Source organism: Ranitomeya imitator, chromosome 1 (assembly GCF_032444005.1).
Source record: "Ranitomeya imitator isolate aRanImi1 chromosome 1, aRanImi1.pri, whole genome shotgun sequence".
NCBI lineage: Eukaryota > Metazoa > Chordata > Amphibia > Anura > Dendrobatidae > Ranitomeya > Ranitomeya imitator.
The window spans coordinates 34571268-34596789 of NC_091282.1; positions in this window are offsets into that span (position 1 = coordinate 34571268).

Sequence of the window (25522 nt, forward strand, 5' to 3'; positions counted from 1 at the left end):
TCCGGCTCCACCGGAGAGGAGCTGCGTGTTTTCATTTGACTGCATGACCACTAACTGCTCTACTAAGTAGCTGTGTTCCTCTGTGAGCTAAACAGGGCACAGCATTCTCTTTGCTAGCAGACTCTGTACCGCCATACTTAGCAGCAGGTTCTTTCCTGCACGGTGGATTCTGGGTTGCGAACGCACCTACTGCTACTAATAAATATATATATTCAGTGCGTTCTCCCAACCCTAACACATATAGTATAATGTGCCCAACAGTCCTCCACATAGTATAATACACTCCTCATAGTCCTCTATATAGTATAACACACTCTCCATATTCTGCCATATAGTATAATACACTATTCATAGTCCTCCATATATTACATTCCCCGTAGTCGTCCATAGAGTATAATACACTTCCCACAGTCCTCCATATAGTATAATACACTCCCCATAGTCCTCCACATAGTATAATGTACTTCCCATAGTCCTCCATATAGTATAATACACTCACCATAGTCCTCCATGTACAGTAGTATAATACATTCCCCAGGGTCCTCCATATAGTATAATACACTCCACATAGTCCTCCATATAGTATAATACACTCTTCAGAGTCCTCCATGTAGTATAATACACTCCCTATAGTCCTCCACACATTAAAATACACTCTTCAGTCCTCCATATAGTATAATACACTCCTCATTGTCTTCCATGTAATCCAATGCACTTCCAATAGTATAATGCCCCCTCATAGTTCTTTATATAGTATAATGCATTCCTTATTGTCCTAGATGCAGTATAATGCAAGTCCAATATAGTACATATAGTATAATGAATGAATTTCCCATAGTCTGATAGAGTAGAATGCAGCCCCCCTCAGAGTTTAATGCAGCCACTCAATAGAGTATAATGCAGGCACCCCATAGAATGTAATGCAGTCCACCATAGAATATATTGCAGCCCCCTCATAGAGTATAATGCAGCCACCATAGAATATAATGCAGCCCCATAAAATAAAATGCAGCTCCCATAGAAAATAATGCACCCCCCTCATATAGTATAATGCAGCCCCTCATAGAATGTAATGTAGCCCCCACTTCTAGAATATAATGTAGCCCCCTCAAAAAGTATAATGCAGCCCCTCAAAGAGTATAATGCAGCTCCCCATAAAATATAATGTAGCCTCACATACAGGTCATGCAGCCCTGCATAGAGTATAATGCAGCCCCCATAGAAGATAATGCAGCCCCCTCATAGAATATAATGCAGCCCCCTCATAGAATATAATGTAGCCCCCTCATAGAGTATAATGCAGTCCCCCACAGAATATAATACAGCCGCCTCATAGAATATAATGCAGCCCCCTCATAGATGAGCATATATATTAGTCCTTAACCATTGTGCCACATGGTCACACTCCGTATCTAGGTACAGTATATAACACATAACCCAGAATAAAGTAGTGATAGGATTAAATTAGAAAATAGACAATATTTTATTCAAAATTTATAACCACAGATAAAGGAGTTAAAAAGTGCCTCGTGTCAACGGGAGGCACAGAGGAAGCAGTGCAATTCAGACATAAAGAATCATTTCTTGTAATAGTATGATCAGGATACAGCAAAAATTACAGCATAAACTCATTCTATGGCAGGAGACCTTAATGTAGAGCAAATGAAAAGTGCTTAAAAATAAAAGCTATTAGCATATATGGACCTATTTGGCTCAGTGCCATTGTAGAGTATATGGGTCCACATAGTCATTTGTATGGTCATTAAAGTGCTTAAGTGCATGATGCACACTGATCTCCTCTTGTACTAAGTACATTTATGCAGACACATGCTTGTATACCATATGGAGTGTTCCTACAATATGAATACAAGGTTGCAATGTATATTTTACCTGGTGTCAGACCAAGTGCTGGATCGTCGCTGCGTCTCACCACCTCTACGACGATCAGAGAGGGCACAGTTCACACTTACAGAAAAGAACCTTCTCTCTATAAATCAGATTTTTGCTTTAAAGTGAACCTGTCACCCCGAAAATCGCGGGTGAGGTAAGCCCACCGGCATCAGGGGCTTATCTGCAGCATTCTGTAATGCTGTAGATAAGCCCCCGATGTTACCTGAAAAAGGAGAAAAAGACGTTAGATTATACTCACCCAGGGGCGGTCCCGCTGCTGTTCAGGTCGGATGGGCATCTCTGGTCCGCTCCGGCGCCTCCCATCTTCATTACAAGACGTCCTCTTCTGATCTTCAGCCACGGCTCCGGTGCAGGCGTACTTTGCTCAGCCCTGTTGAGGGCAGACAAAGTACTGCAGTGCGCAGGCTCCGGGTCTCTGACCTTTCCGGCGCCTGCGCACTGCAGTACTATCCTCTGCCCTCAAGAGAGCAGAGCAAAGTACGCCTGCGCCGGAGCCGTGGCTGAAGATCAGAAGAGGACGTCATGGAAAGAAGATAGGAGGCGCCACAGCGGACCAGAGACGCCCATCCGAGTATGGTGAGTATAATATAACGTCTTTTTCTCCTTTTTCAGGTAACAGCGGGGGCTTATCTACAGCATTACAGAATGCTGTAGATAAGCCCCTGATGCCGGTGGGCTTACCTCACCCGCGATTTTCGGGGTGACAGGTTCCCTTAAAACATATTTTTTTAAAAATGCGGCAATGTTTTTTCCCTTATACCACAATCTGTATTAAAAGTAAAAATTTAAATTATTTTATTTTTCATACTGACAACTTGGGCTGCTCCAGAATCATACCTTCTGCTATCTGACTCAGACCTCATACTTTGTACTGAAGCATCTAATGAACCTGTGAAAAAGGTCATTGTAAAAGGAAGAGTGGGGAGCTGTGACTTCACCTATTGTGACTTGTGGATCTTGTGTTGCCAGCTGTGTATAGAGGGGTTACCCGCCATTGTAATTCTGCCTCTAAAAATAGTGAACATGAAAATATTCTTGAATTATATGTTTAATATTGCCCCAGTGACCAGCTGGAAAATTGCGAAATGCTAAATTTTGTTTTAATACAGATTGGGATATGAAAAAAATGTAATCAATGGGTAATTTTCTGATGACACATTCCTTCTAAACTTATAAGGCTGAAATGCAATACCATACACAGGAAAGGTTCCCTTTCTGGAAAAATCTTAAGACATTGCTTTATAAGAAAACTGCTTTCATTGGTCACCTCCTTACTGCGACTCCTCTGCAAATAAATCACCATTCAATAGTTCTTAAATTGATATATTCATTAAGCTTGTATTAAATATAGATCACCCAGCATGCACTGTTAGCACTGCAACTGGTGACAACATAAGGCAGCAATAAAAAAGTAATATTTAAAAGGCCATAATGCTTTATAACTGAGTATGCCATTATTTATCATTTATTCTCATCTGCATGGTTTCATCACTCATATTCATCTCTGTGTTTTCATGAATCATTAAATAAGTAAGAGAAATTAAACCCTTAATGAAATTAAATTGTTAGTCTAATTGTCAAGTGTGAGAGAAATTGGAAAATGAGATTTCTGTGCACCGCGCCACATTGTTGGGCAACCTGAAAATATAATTTGTAACTATATCGAACAGGCAATCCAAGGCAATTCTGTTTCAAATAACACCTTTTATACAATTGCTTCTAACTGTAACAGTGAGATTATGATATTGCATGGTGTCGGAAGTGCAGCCTAAGAGCATATAATATAGAAGGCTTAAAAGGGGCAATTACCATCTCTTTCTAAAAATTGTTGTATTGCACACCACCTTTACAATCCTTTGGTAGGAATTCTAAAGTTATCAATTATCTATCACATTGTTTTGACTAACCTACAATAAAGATAACTGTGCCATATAACCTAAGTCAAAACAATGTCCATAAACATATCATATACAGTGGGGAAAAAAGTATTGAGGCAGCCACCAATTGTGCAAGTTCTCCCACGCAAAAAGGTGAGAGAGGCCCGTAATTGGCATCATAGGTAGACCACAACTATGAAAGTCAAAATTGAGAAAACAAATCCAGAAAATCACCTAGTCTGATTTGGCAAGATTTGTTTTGCAAATCATGGAAGAAAATAAGTATTTGGTCACCTAAAAACATACAAGATTTCTGACTCTCACAGACCTGTAACTTCTTGTTTAAGAGGCTCCTCTGTCATCGACTCATTACCTGTAGTAATGGCATCTGTTTGAACTTATCAGTATAAAAGACACCTGTCCACAAATTCAAGCAGTCACACTCAAAAATCCACTATGGTGAAGATGAAAGAGCTGTCGAAGGACACCAAAATCAAAATTATAGCCCTGCAGCAGGCTGGGAAGACTGAATCTGCAATAGGCAAGCAGCTTGGTGTGATGAAATCAACTGTGGGAGCAATAATAAGAAAATGGAAGACCACTGATAATCTCCGTCTATCTGGGGCTCCATGCAAGATCTCACCTCGTGGGGTCAAAATGATCATAATAACAGTGAGCAAAATTCCAGAACCACACTGGGGGACTTAGTAAATGACCTGCATAGAGCTGGGACCACTGTAACAAAGGCTACCATAAGTAACACACTATGCCACCAGGGACTCAGATACTGCTGTGCCAGATGTGTCCCTCTGCTTAAGCCAGTACATGTCCGGACCCATCTGAAGTTTGGTAGAAAGCATTTGGATTATCCAGAAGAGTATTGGGAGAATGTCATATGGTCTGATGAAACTAAAGTGGAACTGATTGGTAGAAACAAAACTCATCATGTTTTGAGAAGACAGAATGCTGAGTTGCATCCAGAGAACACCATACCTAATGTGAAGCATGGGGTGGCAACATCATGCTTTGGGGCTGTTTTTTCTGTAAAGGGACTAAGATGACTGATCCACGTACATGAAAAAATTAATGTGGCCATGTATCGTGAGATGTTGAGTGCAAACCTCCTTCCATCAGCAAGGGCATTGATGATGAAACGTAGATGGGTCTTTCAGCATAATAATGATCCCAAGCATATTTCTTGCCATAATACAAATTCTAACAATCTATTCAGTAGGACTATCAGCTGTGTATCCACCAGACTTCTGCACAACACAACTGATGGTCCCAACCCCATTGGTGGTGAGGTGACTACCTCTTGAAGCTCATCAAGAGAATGCCAAGAGTGTGCAAAGTAGTCATCAAAGCAAAAGGTGGCTACTTTGAAGAACCTAGAATATAAGATATAATTTCTGTTGTTTCACACTTTTTTGTTAAGTATATAATTCCACATCTGTTAATTCATAATTTTGATGCCTTCAGTGTGAATGTACAATTTTCATAGTCATGAAAATACAGAAAAATCTTTAAATGAGAAGGTGTGTCCAAACCATTGGTCTGTACTGTAACGAAATTAGATGAATCAAGGGTTAAAACATGAAACATATAGGAGGGATCAATCAAAGGAGGAAAGTATTTAAGTAAGAATGAGTGGTAAAGTGGAATAGTAATAGGCTGCTGGTAAAGAAATAGTAGTTCATTAGGTGGGTCCTAAAGAGATCCAGAAGCTGGTAATAAAGTTTATATGGTACAGACCGTAATAGCCATTAAGACAACCAAAAAGTATGTATGTTAAAGCTTACCCATAGTGCAGTGTAAATGCCCATACATAGTACCACAGACACCCCTGTTAGGACTGGCGGAACGCACCAAGAAAGGTGATATAGATGCGTTCGCAGTCCGGGGTCCACCGTACAGGTGAAAACCTGCTGCTAGTAAATACAGACTATGTGGCGGTACACTAAAGTATATACACGTGGGTTCAACCTCACCCAGCGTGAAGGGAGCAATCCTGTTGTGTCACAGGATCGCGGTACCGCACCTAAAGCGCGAGCGAGTAGTCAGCGTACTTAACCCCAACTGGGATTGAAGTCCGATTAGACCCTCGCTGGCACTACACCACAACTGGGTGTGAAAGGAAACTAAATATAAATATATAAATGCACAGGAGTGCGAGCAATGCCGCACTGACGGACGCCACCAACCACACTGGCTTGGGTATGGAAAGCGCTAGGCAAGCGCACGGCGCCGTACAGGCGGACACAGCAAGAGGACGCTGTAATGTGTGTATTGTGCAGATGATTAGTCGGGCGCTAGATAGCTACCAACATCCGCGAGCAGACAACAACTCTAGGGAGGGATATTTAGGAGCTTTCATCCATCGACATACATTCATCTACACACACACATATAACATTATGAGACAATACTAGCGCATGGCCGTGCGGTCATGCGCAGTTTATATAGTTGCAGCACAGGAAGTGGCCACAGAACTTTTGCCCTTCCAAGACCTGCCAAGAGGACCAATGGAATGTGCCGCAGAGCCTGAGCACATGACCCTCGATCTCCAACGGGAGATCTTGCCCTGGGCATGCTCAGTGTGTGCAGATAAGGACTTAGTCCCAGAGAAGTCCGCTCGCTGCTGACCAGTATTGGCTTTAAAGGCAGAAGCTGGAGAAGCAGCAGTAACTCTTCTCACAGAGTCAGACTGAGCGAGACGCTGGGATCGATGTCCCTGCTGAGCAGACTCCACTGCGGCTGGAGGAGAATGGGAGACTGCAGCGGAGACGGATCGAGATTCCCCCTGTGCAGCAGAGGAAACTCGACTCCTAACATTACCCCCCTCCTTGGGCCTCGCTACGTTCGAAGGCAGCAATGAGCTGCGGAGCCCGAATGTGCTCAACAGGCTCCCAGGACCTGTCCTCGGGGCCATAACCCTTCCAGTCCACCAAATAAAATTTTTTACCACGCACCACCTTGCACCCCAAAATAGCATTCACCTCATAATCGTCCGAAGACGAACCCGACGTCCCAGCAGATGACTCGGAGAACCGGGGCATATACACGGGTTTCAAGAGGGACACATGAAAGGTGTCGGTGATACCCAGGCGTGGCGGAAGGGTCAAACGATAGACCACAGGATTAACCTGCTCGAGGACCTTGAAAGGGCCCAAGTAGCGAGGAGCAAATTTAGTGGACTCAACTCGCAGCCTGATGTTACGGGTGGAGAGCCACACCAAGTCGCCAGGAGCAAAGGTCGGAGCGGGGCGCCGATAAGCATCGGCGGAGGACCTCATTCTCTCCTTAGAGGCCCGAATGGCATCCTGAGTGCGGTCCCAAATATCCCGTGCCTCCACAGCCCAGTCTGCCACCCTGGAGTCGGCGGAAGACACGGGCATAGGCACAGGTACCCGTGGATGCTGACCATAGTTGAGGAGGAATGAAGTTTGTCCAGTGGAGTCGGCTACGGCGTTGTTCAGTGCAAACTCTGCCCATGATAGCAAGGATGCCCAATCATCCTGCCTGGCTGAAACAAAATGTCGCAGGTATGTGACCACGGTCTGGTTGGCCCTCTCTACCAACCCATTCGTCTCGGGATGATAAGCGGAAGAGAGATTCAACTCAATACTGAGAAGACGACAGAGCTCTCTCCAGAACCGAGACGCAAACTGGGGACCCCGGTCACTGACAATTTTGTCTGGCATACCATGCAGGCGGAAGATATGTCTAATGAACAACGCTGCCAAGGCCCGTGCAGAAGGTAACCGTGGTAGCGGCACCAAATGCACCATTTTTGAGAAATGATCGGTGATGACCCAAATGATGGTACAGCCGCGAGACTTGGGCAAACCCACAACAAAGTCCATCCCGACCATCTCCCAGGGCCTATCTGCCACCGGCAAGGGATAGAGCAAACCAGCTGGCCTTTGATGCGGAGATTTATTTTTGGCGCAGGAGACACACGCCAGAACATAATCCCTGACATCCCGGACCATATGCGGCCACCAGTACGTCCTCGCCAGTAGCTCAGATGTCCTCTTTGTCCCAAAGTGTCCACCCACCCTGGACGAATAAGCCCAAGAGAGAACCTCCGGTCGCAAATTAATGGGCACAAAAGTCTTGCCCGGAGGCACAGACTCTAGCGAAACCGGCGCCACGGTTCTCAGGCTCTCGGAAGGGACAATAAGCCGAGGCTCCTCTTCCTCCTCCTCAGTTGACATAAGGGAGCGAGAGAGAGTGTCAGCACGGATATTCTTCTCCCCGGTGAGATAATGAAGAGAAAAGTGGAACTGGGAGAAGAACAGGGACCATCTGGCCTGGCGAGAATTTAGCCGCTGGGCTGTCTGCAAATAGACCAAATTTTTGTGGTCCGTGTAAACTTGGAAGGGAAACCGCGCACCCTCCAGAAGGTGTCTCCACTCCGAAAAGGCCAACTTCATTGCTAGCAACTCCCTGTCCCCGATGGAGTAGTTCCTCTCCGCTGGCGTGAAGGTCTTAGAGAAGAAGAAGCATGGATGCTTCCGACCTTGAGCATCCTTTTGGTAGAGGACTGCTCCAGCACCAACGGACGAGGCATCCACCTCCATTAGGAATGGCTTATCCACATCGGGATGATGTAAGATGGGAGCGCTAGCAAAGTGGGACTTAATAGAAGTGAAGGCCTTGGAGACCTCTTCTGACCACAATTTGGGATTCGCTCCCTTCTTGGTGAGGGCTACCAAGGGAGCTACCAGAGTTGAGAAGTGGGGAATGAACTGGCGGTAATAGTTTATGAACACCATAAAGCGCTGCACCGCTTTAAGAGAATGGGGCTCTTGCCAGTCCATCACAGCCTGTAGTTTGGCAGGATCCATAGCCAATCCCTGGGCGGAGATGATATAGCCCAGGAAAGGTAAGGACTCCTGCTCAAACACACACTTCTCCAACTTTGCATAAGGAGACTTTGCCCGTAGGAGATCGAAGACTCTGCCAACATCTCTCCGGGGGGGAGTCAATATCTGGAGAAAAGATGAGAATATCATCCAGATAGACTACTACCGAGGTGGAAAGCATATCCCGAAAGATATCATTGACAAAGTCTTGGAACACGGCAGGTGCATTACAGAGCCCGAAGGGCATCACCAGATACTCATAGTGCCCATCTCTGGTGTTAAATGCCGTTTTCCACTCGTCCCCCTCACGGATGCGAATCAGGTTATAAGCACCCCGCAGATCTAGTTTAGTAAACACTCTAGCTCCCCGAAGCCTATCGAAAAGCTCAGATATCAATGGCAAAGGGTACTTGTTCTTAACTGTGATAGCATTAAGACCCCTGTAGTCTATGCATGGACGTAGTTCTCCATTCTTCTTCTGCACGAAAAAGAACCCTGCCCCAGCAGGTGACACTGACTTCCTGATGAACCCTCTTGCCAAATTCTCTTGTATGTACTGAGACATTGCCTCCGTTTCCGGGAGAGATAATGGATAGACTCGACCCCGGGGAGGCTCAGCACCAGGCAAGAGATCAATAGGACAGTCATAGGGGCTATGGGGCGGAAGAGTCTCCGCTGCCTTTTTGGAGAACACGTCTGCATAAGACCAATATTGCTTGGGGAGAGAGGAGAGATCTGCGGGTACCTCTGTAGTAGTAACCTGAACGCACTCTCGATGACACCTGTTCCCACAAGATTCACCCCATCCCAGAATTCTGCCTGAGGACCACTCGATGTGAGGAGAGTGGTACCGTAACCAAGGTATCCCCAAGAGAACCTCATCAATTCCCCCAGGAATGACGAGTAGAGATATAATCTCCTGATGAGATGGTGACATGGACAGAGTAAAAGGGATAGTTTGATGTGTAATCTGTGTGGGCAGTGTCGACCCATTCACCACTCGTACCGTTACTGGTTGAGATAGCATGACCAGAGGAATTACGTGACGTTGGGCGAAGGCTGAAGACATAAAATTGCCCTCCACCCCAGAATCCACGCAGAGTTCTACCGAGTGAGAAGATGAGCCCAATGTTATTGTCCCCTTAAAGGACAATTTGGAGGCAAACGTCGCCGTGTCTAGTGCACCTCCACCAACTACCACTAGACGCTGACGTTTCCTCGACCGCTGGAGGCATCTGGAGGCAAGATGTCCAGACTGTTGGCAAAGATGACAAATCTGGAGTGCACGAGTGGTCCGGGACTTAGATCCTGCTCGAGACTCTACCACAGGCTCATGGGGCTCAGGAGCCTGGTCTGGAGATTCCAAAGGTTTGGTGAAGGTGGGAGCCAGCCGAAACCTCTGCCTACACTGGGCTCGCTCTAACCTCCGCTCGTGAAAACGGAGATCAATACGAGTGGATAGAGTTATTAATTCCTCCAGTGTGGCGGGAATCTCCCTAGTGGCCAGGGCGTCCTTAACGTGGTTAGCCAGCACCCTCCAAAATATTGGAATGAGGGCTTTATCCGACCACTCCAGCTCAGATGCTAGGGTGCGGAAGTGGACGGCAAAATGACTGACCAAGGACGAGCCCTGAGTCAATGCCAACAATTGGAGCGCTGTTATGGCTGGCAATCAGGCAACACAGCGTGCAGTAATCAGCGCACATACAGAGATCTGGCAATAACCAAAAACAATAGGACGAGCTCTGAGACGTGGAATCTCTGTAGACTGCAGTACCTGATCTATCCTCACACAACTATAAGCAGCAGTGGATTGCGCCTATAACTACCTATGCAACTCGGCACTGCCTGAGGAGCTGACTAGCCTGAAGATAGAAATACAAGCCTGACTTACCTCAGAGAAATACCCCAAAGGAATAGGCAGCCCCCCACATATAATGACTGTTAGCAAGATGAAAAGACAAACGTAGGAATGAAATAGATTCAGCAAAGTGAGGCCCGATATTCTAGACAGAGCGAGGATAGCAAAGAGAACTATGCAGTCTACAAAAAACCCTAAAACGAAAACCACGCAAAGGGGCAAAAAGACCCACCGTGCCGAACTAACAGCACGGCGGTGCACCCCTTTGCTTCTCAGAGCTTCCAGCAAAAGATAATAGCAAGCTGGACAGAAAAAACAGAAAACAAACTAGAAGCACTTATCTAGCAGAGCAGCAGGCCAAAGGAAAGATGCAGTAGCTCAGATCCAACACTGGAACATTGACAAGGAGCAAGGAAGACAGACTCAGGTGGAGCTAAATAGCAAGGCAGCCAACGAGCTCACCAAAACACCTGAGGGAGGAAGCCCAGAGACTGCAATACCACTTGTGACCACAGAAGTGAACTCAGCCACAGAATTCACAACAGTACCCCCCCTTGAGGAGGGGTCACCGAACCCTCACCAGAACCCCCAGGCCGACCAGGATGAGCCACATGAAAGGCACGAACAAGATCTGGGGCATGGACATCAGAGGCAAAAACCCAGGAATTATCTTCCTGAGCATAACCCTTCCATTTGACCAGATACTGGAGTTTCCGTCTAGAGACACGAGAATCCAAAATCTTCTCCACAATATACTCCAATTCCCCCTCCACCAAAACAGGGGCAGGAGGCTCCACAGATGGAACCATAGGTGCCACGTATCTCCTCAACAACGACCTATGGAATACATTATGTATGGAAAAGGAGTCTGGGAGGGTCAGACGAAAAAACACCGGATTGAGAATCTCAGAAATCCTATACGGACCAATAAAACGAGGTTTAAATTTAGGAGAGGAAACCTTCATAGGAATATGACGAGAAGATAACCAAACCAGATCCCCAACACGAAGTCGGGGTCCCACACGGCGTCTGCGATTAGCGAAAAGCTGAGCCTTCTCCTGGGACAAGGTCAAATTGTCCACTACCTGAGTCCAGATCTGCTGCAACCTGTCCACCACAGAATCTACACCAGGACAGTCCGAAGACTCAACCTGTCCTGAAGAGAAACGAGGATGGAACCCAGAATTGCAGAAAAAAGGAGAGACCAAGGTAGCCGAGCTGGCCCGATTATTAAGGGCGAACTCAGCCAACGGCAAAAATGACACCCAATCATCCTGGTCAGCGGAAACAAAACATCTCAGATATGTTTCCAAGGTCTGATTGGTTCGTTCGGTCTGGCCATTAGTCTGAGGATGGAAGGCCGAGGAGAAAGATAGGTCAATGCCCATCCTACCACAAAAGGCTCGCCAGAACCTCGAGACAAACTGGGAACCTCTGTCAGAAACAATATTCTCAGGAATGCCATATAAACGAACCACATGCTGGAAGAACAAAGGCACCAAATCAGAGGAGGAAGGCAATTTAACCAAGGGCACCAGATGGACCATTTTAGAAAAGCGATCACAGACCACCCAAATGACCGACATTTTTTGAGAAACGGGAAGGTCAGAAATGAAATCCATCGAAATATGTGTCCAAGGCCTCTTCGGGACCGGCAAGGGCAAAAGCAACCCACTGGCACGTGAACAGCAGGGTTTAGCCCTATCACAAATTCCACAGGACTGCACAAAAGCACGCACATCCCGTGACAGAGACGGCCACCAGAAGGATCTAGCAACCAACTCCCTGGTACCAAAGATTCCTGGATGACCGGCCAGCACCGAACAATGAAGTTCAGAGATAACTTTACTAGTCCACCTATCAGGGACGAACAGTTTCTCGGCCGGACAACGATCAGGTTTATTAGCCTGAAATTTCTGCAACACTCTCCGCAAATCAGGGGAGATGGCAGACACAATGACTCCTTCCTTGAGGATACTCGCCGGCTCAGATAACCCCGGAGAGTCGGGCACAAAACTCCTAGACAGAGCATCCGCCTTCACATTTTTAGAGCCCGGAAGGTATGAAATCACAAAATCAAAACGAGCAAAAAATAACGACCAACGGGCCTGTCTAGGATTCAAGCGCTTGGCAGACTCAAGATAAGTAAGGTTCTTATGATCAGTCAAAACCACCACGCGATGCTTAGCACCCTCAAGCCAATGACGCCACTCCTCGAATGCCCACTTCATGGCCAGCAACTCTCGGTTGCCCACATCATAATTACGCTCAGCAGCAGAAAATTTCCTGGAAAAGAAAGCACATGGTTTGAACACTGAGCAACCAGAACCTCTCTGTGACAAAACCGCCCCTGCACCAATCTCAGAAGCATCAACCTCGACCTGGAACGGAAGAGAAACATCAGGTTGACACAACACAGGGGCACAGCAAAAACGACGCTTCAACTCCTGAAAAGCTTCCACGGCAGCAGAAGACCAATTAACCAAATCAGCACCCTTCTTGGTCAAATCGGTCAATGGTCTGGCAATGCTAGAAAAATTACAGATGAAGCGACGATAAAAATTAGCAAAGCCCAGGAATTTCTGCAGACTTTTTAGAGATGTCGGCTGAGTCCAATCCTGGATGGCCTGAACCTTAACCGGATCCATCTCGATAGTAGAAGGGGAAAAGATGAACCCCAAAAATGAAACTTTCTGCACACCGAAGAGACACTTTGATCCCTTCACGAACAAGGAATTAGCACGCAGTACCTGGAAAACCATTCTGACTTGCTTCACATGAGACTCACAATCATCAGAGAAGATCAAAATGTCATCCAAGTAAACAATCAAGAATTTATCCAGATACTCACGGAAAATGTCATGCATAAAAGACTGAAAAACAGATGGAGCATTGGCAAGTCCGAACGGCATCACCAGATACTCAAAATGACCCTCGGGCGTATTAAATGCCGTTTTCCATTCATCTCCCTGCCTGATTCTCACCAGATTATACGCACCACGAAGATCAATCTTAGTAAACCAACTAGCCCCCTTAATCCGAGCAAACAAGTCAGAAATCAATGGCAAGGGATACTGAAACTTAACAGTGATCTTATTAAGAAGGCGGTAATCAATACACGGTCTTAGCGAACCATCCTTCTTGGCTACAAAAAAGAACCCTGCTCCCAATGGTGACGACGATGGGCGAATATGTCCCTTCTCCAGGGACTCCTTCACATAACTGCGCATAGCGGTGTGTTCAGGTACGGACAAATTAAATAAACGACCCTTAGGGAATTTACTACCAGGAATCAAATCGATAGCACAATCACAATTCCTATGCGGAGGTAGGGCATCAGACTTGGACTCTTCAAATACATCCTGAAAGTCCGACAAGAACTCTGGGATGTCAGAAGGAATGGATGACGAAATAGACAAAAATGGAACATCACCATGTACTCCCTGACAACCCCAGCTGGTCACCGACATAGAGTTCCAATCCAATACTGGATTATGGGTTTGTAGCCATGGCAACCCCAACACGACCACATCATGCAAATTATGCAGTACCAGAAAGCGAATAACCTCCTGATGTGCAGGAGCCATGCACATGGTCAGCTGGGCCCAGTACTGAGGCTTATTCTTGGCCAAAGGTGTAGCATCAATTCCTCTCAACGGAATAGGACACCGCAAAGGCTCCAAGAAAAATCCACAACGTTTAGCATAATCCAAATCCATCAGATTCAGGGCAGCGCCTGAATCCACAAACGCCATGACAGAATACGATGACAAAGAGCACATTAAGGTAATGGACAAAAGGAATTTGGACTGTACAGTACCAATAACAGCAGAGCTATCGAACCGCCTAGTGCGTTTAGGACAATTAGAAATAGCATGAGTAGAATCACCACAATAGAAACACAGTCTGTTCAGACGTCTGTGTTCTTGCCGTTCTACTTTAGTCATAGTCCTGTCGCACTGCATAGGCTCAGGTTTACTCTCAGACAATACCGCCAGATGGTGCACAGATTTACGCTCGCGCAAGCGACGACCGATCTGAATGGCCAAGGACATAGACTCATTCAAACCAGCAGGCATAGGAAATCCCACCATTACATCCTTAAGAGCTTCAGAGAGACCCTTTCTGAACAAAGCCGCTAGTGCAGATTCATTCCACAGAGTGAGTACTGACCACTTTCTAAATTTCTGACAATATACTTCTACATCATCCTGACCCTGGCATAAAGCCAGCAGATTTTTCTCAGCCTGATCCACTGAATTAGGCTCATCGTAAAGCAATCCCAGCGCCTGGAAAAATGCATCAACATTACTCAATGCAGAATCTCCTGGTGCAAGAGAAAACGCCCAGTCCTGTGGGTCGCCGCGCAAAAAAGAAATAATAATCAAAACCTGTTGAATAGGATTACCAGAAGAATGAGGTTTCAAGGCCAAAAATAGCTTACAATTATTTCTGAAGCTCAGGAACTTAGTTCTGTCACCAAAAAACAAATCAGGAATCGGAATTCTTGGTTCTAGCATCGATTTCTGATCAATAGTATCTTGAATCTTTTGTACATTTACAACGAGATTATCCATTGAGGAGCACAGAGCCTGAATATCCATGTCCACAGCTGTGTCCTGAAGCACTCTAATGTCTAGGGGAAAAAAAAGACTGAAGACAGAGCTAAGAAAAAAAAATGATGTCAGGATTTCTTTTTTCCCTCTATTGGGAATCATTGGTGTGGCTCCTTGTACTGTTATGGCTGGCAATCAGGCAACACAGCGTGCAGTAATCAGCGCACATACAGAGATCTGGCAATAACCAAAAACAATAGGACGAGCTCTGAGACGTGGAATCTCTGTAGACTGCAGTACCTGATCTATCCTCACACAACTATAAGCAGCAGTGGATTGCGCCTATAACTACCTATGCAACTCGGCACTGCCTGAGGAGCTGACTAGCCTGAAGATAGAAATACAAGCCTGACTTACCTCAGAGAAATACCCCAAAGGAATAGGCAGCCCCCCACATATAATGACTGTTAGCAAGATGAAAAGACAAACGTAGGAATGAAATAGATTCAGCAAAGTGAGGCCCGATATTCTAGACAGAGCGAGGATAGCAAAGAGAACTATGCAGTCTACAAAAAACCCTAAAACGAAAACCACGCAAAGGGGCAAAAAGACCCACCGTGCCGAACTAACAGCACGGCGGTGCACCCCTTTGCTTCTCAGAGCTTCCAGCAAAAGATAATAGCAAGCTGGACAGAAAAAACAGAAAACAAACTAGAAGCACTTATCTAGCAGAGCAGCAGGCCAAAGGAAAGATGCAGTAGCTCAGATCCAACACTGGAACATTGACAAGGAGCAAGGAAGACAGACTCAGGTGGAGCTAAATAGCAAGGCAGCCAACGAGCTCACCAAAACACCTGAGGGAGGAAGCCCAGAGACTGCAATACCACTTGTGACCACAGAAGTGAACTCAGCCACAGAATTCACAACAGAGCGCCGTATCATGGGTGACACGAGGTCCCAAAAAGACCTGTTTCAGAGTGCTCAGAAACAACGGAGCACTCTGCACCACATGATCGCTACGCTCCCATAGCGGCGTAGCCCACTGCAACGCTCTGTCCGACAGAAGAGACACTATAAATCCCACCTTAGCCCGCTCTGTTGGGAAACGAGAGGCCAGAAGCTCGAGATGGATAGAGCACTGACTCACGAAACCCCTACAAGACTTACAGTCACCAGAGAATTTCTCTGGAAGCGGGAGGCGAGTTAGAGTCGGGACAGGAGCGGCAGTGGACAAGGTGGCTGCAGCAACACTAGCAGCCTGAACAGCGACAGCAGTGACATCCACAGCTGAGGTTGAACGCTCAAGAGCCGCCAACCTTCCCTCCAGCTGCTGGATGTACCACTGTGAACGCTGATCGTCCATCATTTACTAGCCAGACCCTGGCGCTAGTATTCTGTTAGGACTGGCGGAATGCACCAAGAAAGGTGATATAGATGCGTTCGCAGTCCGGGGTCCACCGTACAGGTGAAAACCTGCTGCTAGTAAATACAGACTATGTGGCGGTACACTAAAGTATATACACGTGGATTCAACCTCACCCAGCGTGAAGGGAGCAATCCTGTTTTGTCACAGGATCGCGGTACCGCACCTAAAGTGCGAGCAAGTAGTCAGCGTACTTAACCCCAACTGGGATTGAAGTCCGATTAGACCCTCGCTGGCACTACACCGCAACTGGGTGTGAAAGGAAACTAAATATAAATATATAAATGCACAGGAGTGCGAGCAATGCCGCACTGACGGACGCCACCAACCACACTGGCTTGGGTATGGAAAGCGCTAGGCAAGCGCACGGCGCCGTACAGGTGGACACAGCAAGAGGACGCTGTAATGTGTGTATCGTGCAGATGATTAGTCAGGCGGTAGATAGCTACCAACATCTGCGAGCAGACAACAACTCTAGGGAGGGATATTTAGGAGCTTTCATCCATCGACATACATTCATCTACACACACACATATAACATTATGAGACAATACTAGCGCATGGCCGTGCGGTCATGCGCAGTTTATATAGTTGCAGCACAGGAAGTGGCCACAGAACTTTTGCCCTTCCAAGACCTGCCAAGAGGACCAATGGAATGTGCCACAGAGCCTGAGCACATGACCCTCGATCTCCAACGGGAGATCTTGCCCTGGGCATGCTCAGTGTGTGCAGATAAGGACTTAGTCCTAGAGAAGTCCGCTCGCTGCTGACCAGTATTGGCTTTAAAGGCAGAAGCTGGAGAAGCAGCAGCAACTCTTCTCACAGAGTCAGACTGAGCGAGACGCTGGGATCGACGTTCCTGCTGAGCAGACTCCACTGCGGCTGGAGGAGAATGGGAGACCGCAGCGGAGACGGATCGAGATTCCCCCTGTGCAGCAGAGGAAACTCGACTCCTAACATTACCCCCCTCCTTGGGCCTCGCTACGTTCGAAGGCAGCAATGAGCTGCGGAGCCCGAATGTGCTCAACAGGCTCCCAGGACCCCTGTGCAGCAGAGGAAACTCGACTCCTAACACACCCCAATTCCCGTTTTGCTGATGTGCTTTCTCAATTGGTTGTCTTAACCCCTTCACCCCAAAGCCTTTTTTCACCTAAGTGACAGGGCCAATTTTTACAATTCTGACCACTGTCACTTTATGAGGTCATAACTCTGAAACGCTTCAACGGATTCTGGTGATTCTGACACTGTTTTCTCGTGACATATTGTACTTCATGAAAGTGGTAAAACTTCTTCGATATGACTTGCATTTATTTGTGAAAAAAACAAAAATTTGTTGGAAATTATGAAAATTTAGCAATTTTCAATCTCTTAGTTTTTATGCCCTTAAATTAGAGAGTTATATCACATAATCTAGTTAATAAACAACATTTCCCACATGTCTGCTTTACATCAGCACAATTTTGGAAACATAGTTTTTTTGTTAGGGAGTTATAAGGGTTAAAAGTTGACCAGCGATTTCTCATTTTTGCAACAAAATTTGCAAAACCATTTTTTTTACGGACCACCTCACACTTGAAGTGACTTTGAGGGGTCTATATGACAGAAAATGCCCAAAAGTTACACCATTCTAAAAACTGCACCCCTCAAGGTACTCAAAACCACATTCAAAAAGTTTATTAACCCTTCAGGTGCTTCACAGGAATTTTTTGAATGTTTAAAAAAATTGAACATTTAACTTTTTTTTTTTTTCACAAAATTTTTACTTCAGGTCCAATTTGTTTCATTTTACCAAGGGTAACAGGAGAAATTGGACCACAAAAGTCGTTGTACAATTTGTCCTGAGTACGCCGATACCCATATGTGGGGTAAACCACTGTTTTGGCACATGGCAGAGCTCGGAAGGGAAGGAGCACCGTTTGACTTTTCAATGCAAGATTTGCTGGAATTGAGATCGGAGCCCATGTCACGATTGGAGAGCCCCTGACGTGCCTAAACAGTGGAAACCCCTACAAGTGACACCATTTTGGAGAGTAGACCCCCTAAGGAACTAATCTAGATGTGTGGTGAGCACTTTGAACCTCCAAGTGCTTCACAGAAGTTTATAATGTAGAGCCGTAAAAAAAATTTCATATTAATTTTCACAAAAAATGATCTTTTTGTCCCAAATTTTTTATTTTCCCAAGGGTAACAGGATAAATTGGACCCCAAAAGTTGTTGTGCAATTTGTCCTGAGTACGCTGATACTTCATATATGGGGATAAACCACTGTTTGAGTGCATGGCAGAGCTCGGAAGGGAAGGAGTGCCATTTGACTTTTCAATGCAAAATTGGCTGGAATTGAGATCGGACGCCATGTCGCATTTGGAGAGCCCCTGACGTGCCTTAACAGTGTAAACCCCCCACAAGTGACCCCATTTTGGAAAGAAGACCCCCTAAGGAACTTATCTAGATGTGTGGTGAGCACTTTTAACCCCCAATTGTTTCACTAAAATTTAGAATGTAGCATTGTGAAAATTAAAAAATCATTTTTTCTTTCCACAAAATGATGTTTTAGCCCGCAATTTTTTTTCCCAGGGGTAACAGGAGAAATTAGACCACAGATGTTATTGTCCAATTTGTCCTGAGTACGCTGATATCCCATATGTGGGGGGGAACCACCGTTTGAGTGCATGGCAGAGCTCGGAAGGGAAGGAGCACCGTTTGAAATGCAGACTTAGATTGAATGGTCTGCAGGTGTCATGTTGCATTTGAAGAGCCCCTGATGTACCTAAACAGTAGAAACCCACCACAAGTGACCCCATATTGGAAACTAGACCCCCCAAGGAACTTATCTAGATGTGTTGTGAGAGCTTTGAACTTGTTGGTTCAAAGCTCTCACAACACATCTAGATAAGTTCCTTGTTGTTTCACTACAGTTTATAACGCAGAGCCGTGAAAATAAAAAATATTTTTTTTTCCACAAAAATGATATTTTATCCCCTATGTTTTTATTTTCCCAAGGGTAACAGGACACATTGGACCCCAAAAGTTGTTGTCCAACTTGTCCTGAGAACGCTGATACCCCATATGTTGGGGGGAACCACTGTTTGGGCGCACAGGAGAACTCGGAAGGGAAGGAGCACTGTTTTACTTTTTCAAAGCAGAAGTGGCTGGAATTGAGATCGGACGCCTTGTCGCCTTTGGAGAGCCCCTGATGTGCCTGAACAGTGGAAACTTCCCAATTATAACTGAAACCCTAACCCTAGCCCCAACCCCAACCCCAACCCTAACCCTAGCCCTAACCCTAGCCCTAACCCTAGCCCTAACCCTTGCCCTAACCCTAGTCCTAACCCTAACCCTAATGGGAAAATGGAAATAAATACATTTTTTTACATTTTATTATTTTTCCATAACTAAGGGGGTGATGAAGGGGTTTTATAGTGGGTTTTTTAGCGGATTTTTATGATTGGCAGCCGTCACACACTAAAAGACGCTTTTTATTGCAAAAAATATTTTTTGCATCACCACATTTTGAGAGCTATAATTTATCCATATTTTGGCCCACAGAGTCATGTGAGATCTTGTTTTTTGCGGGACGAGTTGACGTTTTATTGGTACCATTTTCGGGCAGATGACATTTTTTTATCGCTTTTTATTCCGATTTTTTGGGAGGCGGAATGAACAAAACCAGCAATTCCTGAATTTCTTTTAAGGGGGGCGTTTATACCGTTCCACGTGTGGTAAAATGGATAAAGCAGTTTTATTCTTCAGGTCAGTATGATTACAGCGATACCTCATTTATGTAATTTTTTTTATGTTTTGGCGCTTTTACACAATAAAAACTATTTTATATAAAAAAAATAATTGTTTTTGCATCGCTTTATTCTGAGAGCTATAACTTTTTTATTTTTCTGCTGATGATGCTGTATGGCGGCTTTTTTTTGTGGGACAAGATGACGTTTTCAGCGGTACCATGGTTATTTATATCCGTCATTTTGATCGCGTGTTATTCCACTTTTTGTTTGCCTGTATGATAATAAAGCAATGTTTTTTGCCTTGTTTTTTTTTTTTGCGGTGTTCACTGAAGGGGTTAACTAGTGGGATAACTTTATAGAGCGGGTCGTTACGGACACGGCGATACCAAATATGTGTACTTTTATTGTTTTTTTTAATTTACATAAATTTACTGGGAAATGTTTTTTTTTTATTTGGGGATTTTTTTATTTTTTTTTATACATTCTATTTTTTTTTTTTAACTTTCTACCATTGTCCCAGGGTGGGACATCACTGTATTAGATCAGATCGTTGATCTGACACTTTGCATAGCACTCTGTCAGATCAACGATCTGACAGGCAGTTTAGCTGGCTTTCCGGCGCCTGCTCTCAGCAACTCTCAGCAGGCGCCGGCTAGCCAGGTCATTTCATGACCCGGAAGGAGTCCGGTGGCCATCTTGGATCCGGGGACTCCTTCCGGGTCACCGGAGCAATGCGATCTCATTGCATTGCTCCGGTGGGAGAGCGCAGGGAGCCCCCGTCCCTGCGCGATCCACCTCTATGCCGCTGTCACTACTGACAGCGGCATCAGAGGGGTTAAATGCCCGCGATAAGCGATAGCGCCGATCGTGGGCATTGCTGCGGGGTGTCAGCTGTCATATACAGCTGACACCCGCACCCGATCACCACGTCGCTCAGCGCGAGACCGCGGTGATCGGTGCGCCGTACTAGTACTGCTGCTGGCACAAATGCAGTGCTGGCAGCGCAGTACTAGTACGGCGCATGGCGCGAAGGGGTTAATGGCTATTACAGTGCTTTCCCGTTTTAGGTCAGTTAGGATTACCATAATTATTATTTGCCAAATGCCACAATAATGAGAGAGAATGTTTTAAGGCATTTTTATTGCTTACAGCAAAGTCATACATACACTACGATTACTATGCCTTCAAACAATTCTGGACTGCCCATATAATGATGTAATGTGTTTGGAAGCAATGTTATGGTTTTTGGCAACATAAATAATTAGAGACACACTTGTAGATGTATTTTAATGCACACTTGAAACACACTGCTTCTTTGTGCAGCATCATGGGAAAACCGTGGCACACGCTGCAAACACGTTTCCTGCAGCGGTGCTCCAGGTGCGCAGAACGTCTGTGGAGAAAATCTAATCTACCCGAAGATTTCATCCATTATAAGTTCATGCTAAAGACATACAATTCTGCCCTTCACCTCTCCAAACAAACCTACTTCAACACCCTCATCACCTCCCTGTCCAATAACCCTAAACGTCTCTTTGACACGTTCCAGTCCCTACTCAACCCAAGAGCGCAGGCCCCAACCACGGATCTCCGTGCTGACAATCTGGCCAATTACTTCAAAGAAAAAATTGACCATATTCGACAGGAAATCATCTCCCAATCTCTTCATACCATGCACTGTCCTCCCTCCCCCACTGCATCTAGTTCACTCTCTGACTTTGAACCAGTTACAGAAGAAGAAGTAAGCAGGCTCCTTGCATCTTCTCGCCCGACCACTTGCACCAGTGACCCCATTCCGTCACATTTCCTCCAGTCCCTTTCCCCGGCTGTCACCTCTCACCTAACTAAAATATTCAACCTTTCCCTCACTTCCGGTATTTTTCCCTCCTCATTTAAGCATGCCATCATACATCCATTACTTAAAAAACCATCCCTCGACCAAAACTGTGCCGCTAATTATAGACCTGTCTCTAATCTTCCCTTCATCTCTAAACTCCTCGAACGCCTGGTCCACTCCCGTCTTACCCGCTATCTCTCAGATAACTCTCTTCTCGACCCTCTTCAATCTGGTTTCCGCTCTTTACACTCTACTGAAACTGCCCTCACTAAAGTCTCTAATGACCTACTAACAGCTAAATCTAATGGTCACTACTCCATGCTAATCCTCTTGGATCTCTCTGCAGCATTTGATACTGTGGATCATCAGCTCCTCCTCACTATGCTCCGCTCCATCGGCCTCAAGGACACCGTTCTCTCCTGGTTCTCCTCCTATCTCTCTGACCGATCCTTCACTGTATGTTTCGCTGGTTCCTCCTCCTCTCACCTTCCCCTTACTGTTGGGGTTCCTCAAGGATCAGTCCTAGGCCCCCTCCTCTTCTCTTTGTATACTGCCCCTATTGGACAAACAATCAGTAGATTTGGCTTCCAGTACCATCTCTATGCTGACGACACCCAACTATACACTTCTTCTCCTGATCTCACGCCTGCCTTATTAGAAAACACCAGTGATTGTCTTACCGCTGTCTCTAGCATCATGTCCTCCCTCTATCTGAAACTAAACCTGTCAAAAACTGAACTCCTCGTGTTTTCTCCCTCTACTAACCTACCTTTGCCTGACATTGCCATCTCCGTTTGCGGTTCCACCATTACTCCAAAGCAACATGCCCGCTGCCTTGGGGTCATCCTTGATTCTGACCTTTCATTCACCCCCCACATCCGATCACTGGCTCGCTCTTCTTACCTGCATCTCAAAAACATTTCTAGAATTCGCCCTTTTCTTACTTTCGACTCTGCAAAAACTCTTACTGTTTCACTTATTCATTCTCGTCTGGACTATTGTAACTCTCTACTAATCGGCCTCCCTCTTACCAAACTCTCCCCGCTCCAATCTGTCCTGAATGCTGCTGCCAGGATCATATTCCTCACCAACCGTTACACCGATGCCTCTACCTTGTGCCAGTCATTACACTGGTTACCCATCCACTCAAGAATCCAGTACAAAACTACTACCCTCATCCACAAAGCACTCCATGGCTCAGCACCACCCTACATCTCCTCTCTGGTCTCAGTCTACCACCCTACCCGTGCCCTCCGCTCCGCTGATGACCTCAGGTTAGCATCCTCAATAATCAGAACCTCCCACTCCCGTCTCCAAGACTTTACACGTGCTGCGCCGATTCTTTGGAATGCACTACCTAGGATAATACGATTAATCCCCAATCCCCACAGTTTTAAGCGTGCCCTAAAAACTCATTTGTTCAGACTGGCCTACCGCCTCAATGCATTAACCTAACGATCCCTGTGTGGCCTATATTAAAAAAAAAAAAATAATTAATTAACTGGTTCATGCAGCTTTACATGAACACCCAAGCCTTACACTATGGCTGGTCCGAATAACTATAGCAATTGTTACCATCCACCTCTCGTGTCTCCCCTTTTCCTCATAGTTTGTAAGCTTACGAGCAGGGCCCTCACTCCTCTTGGTATCTGTTTTGAACTGTATTTCTGTTATGCTGTAATGTCTATTGTATGTACAAGTCCCCTCTATAATTTGTAAAGCGCTGCGGAATATGTTGGCGCTATATAAATAAAAATTATTATTATTATTATAAGTCTAAAGAAATCAGCAAAGATATCAGGAAGAAAATTGTAGACTTGCACAAGTCTGGCTCTACCTTGGGTACAATTTCAAGATACCTAAAAGTGCTTTGTTTATCTGTACAAACAATTATACACAAGTACAAACAAGATGGGAATGTCCAGCTATCATACCGCTCAGGAAGGAGATGAGTTCTGTGTCCCAGAAATGAACGTTCTTTGGTCCGACATGTTCATATCAACCCAAGGACAAAAGCAAAAGACCTTGTGAATATGATGCTGGAAGCTGGTAAGATTGTGTCAATATTGGGAATGGACCCAAAGTCCGACCAACTATTCTGAGAAGCTTGTGGAAGGTTTATTCCGATTTCTTGCCAGATATTGAGAAAAATATGCATATGTGTCTTTTTATGTGGTATATGTAAACTTCTATTTTCAACTGTATATCAACTTTTGAGACATAGGTGCTTCATGCATCTAAAAAAATCCTAAGGATGACAATAGTTAGTTTATTATTGTATCCAGAGAGATTGTGAGACTATCACAACACCTACAAAAATTCCAGCTCAGGACTGATAATTAAATATTAAAATAATCTTTATTGAGAACAAAATAGACAAGACACATTAATTAAAACTAAATTAAAACTATATATGACAAGGCAGCCAAGATAACCTAAGTGAAGGTGGAGGAATACAATGCAAAAGTTACCATGTAAATATATAGTAAGGGTTGAGCCCTGGACAACATAATCAAATATAATATCCTTTTAAATGATCAAAAAAGTGTTTGCTTCATGATATAACCATTTATGAATATTGTAGTCTAAAAAGTACAGTGTGCAAAAGTATGACTGTATAAATGCAACGAATAAAGTGCTAGTGCACAATAAAAATATCAGCTCTTAATTCATAATAGCATAAATAATATAATGTTCAGCTCATAATGAATGCTGGAATACCAAGAATAAATAATATAACAGTATACAAAGTTCATTGATAAAGGGTCACATGAATGTAAGAATAATAAAAGGACTACAAACCCGCAGAATCAAACTACACTGCTTTCCTTCCATCTCACTCCCAAAGCATGTTTTGCAATGCTTCCTTAGGGAGTGGTGAGACTAATCCACAAAAAGCATATACAGTTTTGATTGTATTTAAGATGCTACTAACCAGACCACTGTCTTACTACTGGTTGTGCCTGCACCTGAAACTTGTTTCGCAATTGCTTCCTCAAGTGGCAGATCTCATACAAGGGTTCAGAGGGCATTATCAATGGTGATGGATCAATTAGCAAATGCTCACTGTCACATCTAGTCCTGTACAACATAGATCATTAGGGGACATGGAGGTGATTATTTCAGTTATAGTTAACGAGATCACCTCAAGGACCTGCGTAACGTCAGCCGTCATGTGAACAGACATTTCATATGATATGATCGGACACGTGAGTTTTAATAATATACCAAATAGGGTGTAAATCGAGCAATAATAGGATGGCTGATAAATATTCAAACCCTTGGACAAAGATCAATGGTGTAACGTTGATTCAAAGAGGTCTATTGTAAATTCAAGATTGCTCTGATGTTGTTGAAAGTAAACTGACTTTAAGCAGACCCAGCCCCCCGTGTTTGCGTGGATTTCCTCTGGGCACTCCAGTTTCCTCCCACTCTGCAAATAGATATTGATATGG